This window comes from Chenopodium quinoa, unplaced genomic scaffold (genome assembly GCF_001683475.1).
Source record: "Chenopodium quinoa cultivar QQ74 unplaced genomic scaffold, ASM168347v1, whole genome shotgun sequence".
NCBI classification, from domain to species: domain Eukaryota; kingdom Viridiplantae; phylum Streptophyta; class Magnoliopsida; order Caryophyllales; family Amaranthaceae; genus Chenopodium; species Chenopodium quinoa.
In genome coordinates, this window is record NW_018742309.1 from 1334143 (window position 1) to 1343424 (window position 9282).

Consider the following 9282-nt stretch of genomic DNA (forward strand, 5'->3'; position numbering starts at 1 on the left):
AAGATTCCACACGGCTATTACCCCAAGGTAACCCAGCCGGTGGGAAGTTTATAGTCAGCCGGCATAGGCTGGCTCAGACTTCTCGCGCAAGTGGTCACATAGACCCCGATTTCATTCTCTAAGCACGACTCAAGCGGCAATCAGCGCATTAACATGCGTCTGACCTAGACCCGCCAGACCTAGATCGGTTGATTATTGATCTAGACATGTTTGGACAGCTATTTGCTTAGTGCTTGCACTAAACACTCACTCACCCAGGGTCAGGCATAGTTAATGCATTCGGCGATGTCAGTTCAAAAAAAAAAGAGAAAAAGAGAAAAAACAAAATAGAACAAGTGATGCAAAGATGACCGACTCAGTTGGCATAAAATTATATTAACATTAAAATTTGTTCAAGTGTTAGTCGGACCCCGTCCGGTGAAAATAGATACATCAGATACACGGCACGCGGACCGGAAAATTAGAAGACAAAGAGCTTAAGGCTGAGGCGGAGGCTGATCTTGATCCTAGCCCTGCAAGGCGGCTCCTAGGACAGGAGGGACAATCTCCTCTTGATTCTCTCCCCCTTCTGAGCCGTTCTCCGCCTACATGGCCTCAATTTGCTTTTGGACCCATTCCTCATAAGGCACCGGAGCCGGCTGATTCGTTTCTTGCGCATCGATGGCAAGGTCTGCATATTTGTAGGCAAGTTCCCAGACGGCGTACTCCGCGTCCGGATGAACCAGGGACCAAGCATTCTACATTCAAGCGATGCAGTCTTGCTCATTTTCTTCAATGAGCCGACTCTGTTCAGCCTCCAGCGTAGCCTGGAAATTTTCGCTGGCCTTGGCTGCCGCCTCCTTCAAGCGGACGATGTCAGCAAGGAGATTTGTATTCTCCTTCCTGGCCACCTCCAGGAGTTTGGAAGAGTCGTTCACCTTCTTCAGCTCCGCCTCGGCATTATCCTTTTCCGCCTTGAGGTTGTGGATCTTGGTGCCGGCTTTATTGAGCGCCTTTTGGAGCCTCTTGATGTTATCCGCCTGTTGCATGATTATGCTTTTAGTTTTCAATTCATGCATAATCATGGAATACTGGGCAACGTTATGGGCATCATACGCATCTCGTTTAGCCCGTCTTACCTCTTCACACTTGCGGGCATAGGTTTTCTTGAGCCCTTCCACGCGCAGCATTGACTGCAAAAGCTCAGACGGTGTCAGAAGTGGCCAGGCGGCATAATAACAAAACAAATTGAACGATTATGTACCTCAGACAGGCCGACCAGAACCTCGTCGGCATTGAAGGTGTGGATCCCTGGGATCGCCTCCTTCTCCTCTTTTGGGACGGCCTTCAGCATGGCCTGAGCGTACCTTTGTACATCCGGCCAGCGAGGGGAGTGATCTGCACTAGAAACAGATGGTGAGAAGGCAACCTACTTCCCGCCTATCGACTGCCGGGTGCTAGAAGAGTCTTCTGGCTGGAGCTGGAGTGCGACTTGACCCGCATAGGCTTGCCAAGCAAAGAAGGGATGAAGGGGTCAAGAGTACCTTGGGAGATAGGCTGAGGGTCGTAGCTACCCTAAGCCAGTATAGAAGCATCGGATGCCCTAGGCGGCGTCGTCTCCTTACCAGGGACACCAGGTTGCCTCTTTGACATATCGAACCCCAAGCCGAGGTTCTTGAGAGTTTTACCCCCAATCGTTAGACGGCTGGGTACTGTCAAAGAGGAAGTCTTCCTCGCCTTGTTCTGGGCAGGCGGCTTCTCTCCAGGCCTAGGCCTGATTATCTTGGAAACGGAATGGGGCACCTTGCTCCCATCCTGAAAATAAGCATAGCAATCAGGCGGCATTGAAGCCAAACGGAAATATAAAACGAAAAAGGGAAAGGCAAGATACCTTCTTTGTCGCCTGAGCAGCAAGTTTTTTCTCCGCATTGGCCTTGCGGATTTAAGCGGCTGACTTGGCGGGTGTATTGTCAACAGGCAGCATTGCTAATCCACGCACTGCACAAAAGGACCCATCCGGTCAGAGAAACAAATAAAACAAGGAACGAGATATTACAAAATAAAATAGGGGCAATCTCTAATGTGACCTACGTTTGTCAAACTAAGTGCTAAGCTTACAGACGGACAGAAACGCCTCGTCTCGAAGAAACTCGTGCCTAGGTACCCAATTTCTAGGTACACTTATTAAGTCCCCATTGGAGAGGGTTGTGGTGGTCTGTTCAAAGAACTTAGACTCTATTATTTGCTTATAGTCCTCATCCGGGATACGAAGCTTCTTGCACTTGTGACCTAGAAGGGTCGGCTTCCGGTTGTATATCATATACTCTCGGTTCTCCTCCTAAGTAGGGGCGGAGACCAAGTAGAACCTGTTCTTCCAGTCGGACCACTTAGACGATTTGTCTAAAGTCATCAGGTACTGGGGATAGGTGGTCAATGTGTACCAAGCTCTCCAACCGCCTGGACTTTGCTCAGGTAATGCATGTGAGCAAAAGCCTCCCATCCGGGGTTGATTTCTTGCATCTCGCAGGCGGCAATGTAACCCAATATGTTAACCCATGAGTTGGGGGTTAACAGCCAAATGCCAAGGCCATATCCTCGAAGGATGGCCTTTATTTTGTTATGAAGGGGGAAGCGGAGACCAGCCAGGAATGCCGCCTCATAGCAACCAAAATACCCGTTTGCATTGGGATGCTCGTCTTCCCAAACAATAGTGCCCATCTCAGGCGGCACAATTATTTTCCATTTCTTCCCAAGCGGGCGAATTTTTATGAAGTCCTCCAATTTATTTGCCATGCTTGCCCTATCTTTGGCAGAAACGGCGATAAGGAACGGGTTGCCTTTGTTATTCCAATTAGGCCTCCCCTCCGCCTTGCTATCAGCATCCGGTGTCAAGACGCTGCTACTGTTGCCGCTCTGCTCTCTACCGGATGAGGAGGTGGTCTCGTCGTCGCTGGCACCCTCTTGGTGTTCCAGCTCAACTTTAGAAGGTGATGCGGCATCTTCATCGCCTCCCATTCCTATTCCTAAAATCCCATCACTGGGAGTGCTTGGGGTGCCAGGCGGAGAATCCCTTGTCCCCTCCGTCTGACTGGGGTCAGGCGGCAGCTCGCCTGAGTCTGCCTCTCTGTACTCTGGATCGAAGGCAGTCTTTTTTGTGCGAGCCATTGCGTCCTGCACAGAGACAGAGACGGTCGGTTTCGGAGATGAACAAGGAGACTCCCCGTACTCAAAGGCGGCACCCCCAGTCCTAGACTCAGCCGTACCAGGAGACCGGCTGACCTCTAAATTGTGGTGTGCCGTGTGTGTGATGGGTGAGGTCATTATTTTAAGATTTTTACAGCCAAAAGAATCAAAAATAAACTCCAAAAAAGACAACCAAGACGTTACCTTGAGATTAAATAGAAGTTTGGAGACGGTTGTTGACCAAAGATACCCCAAACGGTATCACTTTGAGCAAACTGCAAATTGGCAAAAGAAGGAAAATTAATCACCAATGTTGCCCAAAGATACCACAGGCGGGAAAAGCCCGTTGGGTAAGATTGAAAAAAGCAAATAATCTGGGATTTTTATCAGAATTGTCCAAAGACCCCCCAGTCAGCATAAACCGGCTGAGTCTCATAAGAAGTCAGCTCAGAGAAATAGAAAGAAACCAACACAGGCGGCCTGAAGGCCGGTTGTGCATCCGTTAAGAAGAAAAGGTTGTTTGAAGGCACCCCAGGCGGCAAAGACCAGTCAGGGGTTCCAGCAAAACAGTTTAGAAGGGAATTGCTTGCTCACCCCCCAGACGGTGTGAGACCGGCTGGGAAAACAGCAAGGCGGGCCAAAAGAAAGTTTGGTCAAAGATACCTCAGACGGTTTTCTCCGACTGAGGGCCTATTGAATGCAACTCACCAATGAGATTGCTTGAAGATACCTCAGACGGTTTTCACCGGCTGAGGGTCTATTGAATGCAACTCACCAATGAGATTGCTTGAAGATACCTCAGACGGTTTTCACCGGCTGAGGGTTTATTGAATCCAACTCACCAATGAGATTGCTTGAAGATACCTCAGACGGTTTGCACCGGCTGAGGGTCTATTGAATACAACTCACCAATGAGATTGCTTGTTTGATGCCCCAGACGGTGTAAACCGGTTGAGGGTCTATTGAGTGCAACTTCAATAAGTGCCAGAAGATAACTCAGACGGTCTACACCGGTTGAGATTTTCAATAGACGTAATTTATAAAAAAATTGCCTAAAAAGCTCCAGACGGCAAAAGTCGGTTGTAGCGTAATCAAACATCCAATCAAAAAGACCAATTGAGTCAGAAGGATACCTTAGTGAGACGGAATGCGTAACTCAAGCGGTATCCGGAAGAAAGATTGTTTGCACGAGTAAGCAGGCGGGGTTAGGAGCTCTCGCTTTTTCTCTCAAGAAATTTCTCTCAAAAATGACAAAGTGAGGAATGAAAGGAGGGGGATCTCTATTTATAGGAGATCTCAGAAGGTGAACCGTCACCTCCTCTTTCCCCTTAGTTTGAAATATGAAAAAAGAGGGGGAGGGAGGCGAATCATCGGCTTCCTGCTTGGTTGGCACGTGTCACAGGTGCCACGTGGCATAGCCACGTCAGCACCCGTGAGGGGCAAATGTTTAGGGTAAAAATTAACCTGGACACGTGGCCCTATAAGGTTCAGACACGTGTCATCACCCTATTACACCAAGGGCATCCAACCAATGGATGCCACGTGGCATTGTACCCCTAATGGGGGAGCAGACCCATCTGCTATAAATAGAGGAATCTACCTCATTTATTGGTATTCAAAAATACGCCCACAAAACCTAAGCAATATTAATTGCGGAATCTCCCGGAATCTAGGAGAACCAATTTACCTTCCATACGTAATTTCATCCGGAATCATACTAACTTGACCTTCGGAGGCGGAACTCCACCCAACCGGAGTTTCGTGGTTTTGCAGGTACAGAAGTCAGGCGTACATTCCCGGTGCTGTAACTCTCCCGTAGGACACCTCGAAAAACCCCCGAAATAACTTGTATACCTAATATACCTTACGTTCCTAGGGAAGTAGTGATGCCTCGCTTTGGCGTAGCCCATCACATACGCGCATTAGTTCGGTAAGTGTTGTTCTTGGAACGGCAAATTTTAGCTCAATATTATTAAGGGACCTAAGGTTTCTATGTTTGTTGATTTAAGTGAACTTAACTAATTGTCGCAACATAATAGAAATCCTAGACATGCATCCAGCAATCATATATAATAACAATATATATAAGGCATAAGAATAGATGCATTTGGCAACTAGCATGACCCCTTGAAATCTTCAATTTCCATGGGTCTTCATCTTGGCTCGTCTTCTTTGAAACGTCGTCTTGAGACATCTTGGCCAAAATAAAATAAAAGAAGCTAGCTAGGACAACTAAGATTAATCTAATACTACAAAAATACTTAACGGTTCACAGACCGTATTTAGATTTACAAAAATACATAACGGAACGCAGTCCGTATTTTCAATCCTAGTCGGGCCCCACTAGTTGCCATTTTCAAAGACCTGTTTTGAATAACAATCTTCCATTCATCCATTCACTATTTGTGAATGGCCCATGCAATTTTACGAAACACATAATTAAACACGCAAAACTAGTAACTAACTTAGGTGGCTAATCCAATTAACGCGCCTAATTAAAACTAGTCAAAGTTGTTTAATCCATTATTTCTAAACGCAAAATTCTTACGCAACTAATTAAGCTCCCACTAAATTCCGCATCCGTACTTATTTAATCAGATTAATTAAGTCGGCATAACCCATAATTTGTCAAAATTTTACAAAATCGAAAATCGAGGTTTTTAACCTCGTTAAAATAATTACTTAAAATTATTAAAACGACAAAATTATCGCAAAATCATAGCTCAAAGATTAAGAAAAACGTCCCACAAAACCCTTTGAGATTGTGCACCATGGCTGCTAGGCAGCCCATGGCCCTGGTGCCATAGTGCATAGACGAGGTATGCTGTGCCTAGCAAGCATCGCTGCTAGCCCCAGCTGCCTGCTGCGCATGCTTGCTAGCACGCTGGTGCCTGCGAGCATCTGGCCTGCTGGGCTGGCGCCTCTCGATGCTAGCCAGCATGCGCACACTCCACACAGCCGGACAGCCACGCCTATGCTGCTGCGTTCAGCACCTTCCCTGCCACATACAGCCACGCGCATTGGTGCAATGGCCTTGCGTGCACCATAGGCAGCCTACATGTGGGCTGCTAGGCAGCCTGGCTAGCCTTGGTGACGCTTGCGGTTTTGCATCGATTTGCGTGCATTTCCTCGGAATTTATTAATTCCGATTTGGGTGTGACAATAATTAATTCTAAATTACATTTTAGAATCAATTTGAGGGAAAATAAAATAAAATTAAATTAAGTCCTACTTAAATAAAATTTATTTTATTGGTGCACAAGCCTAAATTATCCAAAAATTTTAATTTTGAGCAAAATTAGGTCTAACTTTATGCTTAAACTAAAATGAGCTATGTCCATAATTAATCTTGCCAATATGCAAATTAATAATGGGTTTGACAAAAGGGAGTTGGAAAAATAAATTAACAATCCAATGATAAAAATTTTCCAACTTGCATACTTGTGTAAAATACCAAGATTACATCTTCCAATATGAAGATTAATCAAATTTTACTCACAAGTAATTGAACTTGATGGATTTTAATCAACCAAACATGAAAAATCCAAACTTTGTTCAACATGGAATTTAGGGTTAGGGTTCCAATCATTTAAACCTTTAAAGATTAGAACTTTAACATTATAGGAACTTAAAATTACAAGATCACAACAAGCTTTCACATTTTATTGCAATTTATTTGCAAAATTTGTGAAAAACAAGTTTATGTGAAAAATGGTATATCAACTTAAGCACTAATACAAACTCCATTATTATGCTTAAGGATATTTTAAAACCAGTAAATTAGTGATGCAAATGTGCATTTAATCTAACCTTGTAATGCTTGCATTAATCAAGGCTTAAAAGAATTAAAGTTTTCGTTGAGAAACGAAAAACCCCATAAAAAATGGGTTTCTGGTTCGAATTTGGCTTCTGGACCTAATAGGATTGAATCTGTTCCAGAATGTTGATTCCACCCAAAAATCACTATTTTTTAGCCAAAATCTGGGTTCGACAGCCACATCGAAAATAAAATCGAGTTTTAAAAATAAATTAAAACAAGCATCTAATCTAATTAGAAGAACATGAACTAGAAAAATAAATTCTTTTAAAACACCTTAATTAAAAAATAATTGCAAAAATTAAAAAGGAGCATGGCTCCGATACTGCTGTAGGGTTTCGTAGTGACCCGACACTACGCAGAAGGAAACCCACCAAGACCTGCCCCTTAATTAAAACAATTAACAATCATATTAAACTTAATCAAACAAGATTAAGAACAAGAATTATACCTTTGTCGCGTGCTTCGCTCCCAAAGAGCTCTTACTTCAAAATCCCGAAAACACGAGATCTCCGACGGATCGTACCCTCGACCCGACCCGAGCGTCCTAAGTCTTGAAGGTTAGTCAAGACCCGGACAAAATAACTATGAGTTTTACGAATCAGAGGTTTACCCTTAATTAGAGTTGCCTTTTTAATTCCACTCAAGGTTGTTACTTCCTAAATACCCAAGCTTGGTATTTATAGGGAAATGAACCCTTGAACTTCATTCCCCAACCAATGTGGGAGAATGAATAATTTGCAATTTAATTTATTTCTAAAATAAATCAATAATTAAATTCAATCACAATGCAACAAGTGTCAAGGGGAGAGAGAAAGTTATGTGAGGACCATGAAGAGGTGGGGAGGACCATTGCCTTGCTCCCCAAGGTCTTGCCCAAGCCTTGGTCCCCACTTCTCACCAAACCGGCTCAAGGAAGGCTAGCTGGCTGCCAGCTAGCGTGCCAGCTAGGGCTGCCAGCTAGCACTGCCTTGTTGCCCAGCACCCCAGCCAGCCAATCAGTGCGTGCTGCTGCTGGGCTGGTGCTGGTGCTGTGTGCTGGCGCTGGGCGCTGCTAGCACATAATGCTGGCACTGGCCCTCAGCAGCCCACGCATAGGCTAGCACGCACACATACCTTGCGCACCATTGCTAGCACAGCCAGCATGTGTACTGCTAGCGAGCCATGCATGCTGGCCCCTTCCTCCGCATCGTGCTACGCACCACGCAACACGCAGCATGCTACGCACCACACCACACTCCCACACGCATCAGCCAATGTCTAGCACTACTATGCTTGGTGCGAGGCACGCACATGCACATGCGCCAGTGCCTAGCACTGCGATGGCTTGGTGCGTGTGTGGCCTTGCCATACGCACCCAGGCACCCAGGCTAGCACGCTGCTAGCTGCGATGGGCTACCTAGTGCTTGTGGTGCTTGCGATAGGCTGCCATGCGCACCCAGGCACCTAGGCTAGCACGCTGCTAGTTGCGATGGGCTGCCTGGTGCTTGTGGTGCTTGCGATAGGCTGCCATGGTGCCTAGGCATCATGTTAGGGCTGCGATAGCGCCTAGGCATGATGCTAGGGCTGCGATGGTGCGCCTAGCACACCTAGTGTGCTTAGGCCTGCGCCTAGCAATGCTAGGTGCATGCTGGCTCGAACTACCCTAGCATCCACATGGTTAGACCATTGTGGTGCTACAGCTACACTCATACTTGTCGCTTTGTGATATTGCGACGTTCGATCTCGACGCCCTAGGCTCGATATCCGACGTCTGTATTCGTAAAACTCTGTCGACTCATTAAATCCTTTTGGATTAATTCGTCGTCTCGGATTGGTGATTCGATTGGGTTCGACCTGAAGGGTTCAGTTAAGATTAAGCTGTAACATCAATTGTACATTGATATTACTGATCGGAAGCGGTCTCCACCTAGGCATTCCGATCACTTGACCTTATTGAAGAATTAGCTCCGTAATAATTCTGAACCCTCTATCGGAAGAATACACTTGTTGGAAGGACATCATTCCTTTCAGTTTCCAAGAAGGGGAACACAAGAAAAGTTACTAAGACTCTCTTATCAGTTACCGAATTCTAATGTGAATCCATCAATCTATATAGTAAAAGAGACTTAAGTGATTCAAATAATTTTAGAGCAAAGGTTGTATAACAAGAATACCAATTTCTTTTCCACACTACAAAGCCTCGGAGGTGAACAAGTGGTAATTACCTCAATCAGAATCCCATTATTAACTCCTGAATTCAACACCAATATGAAACAGAGGAACATCACTTAAGAATATTTATTCAGTTCAAGTAGCACTGT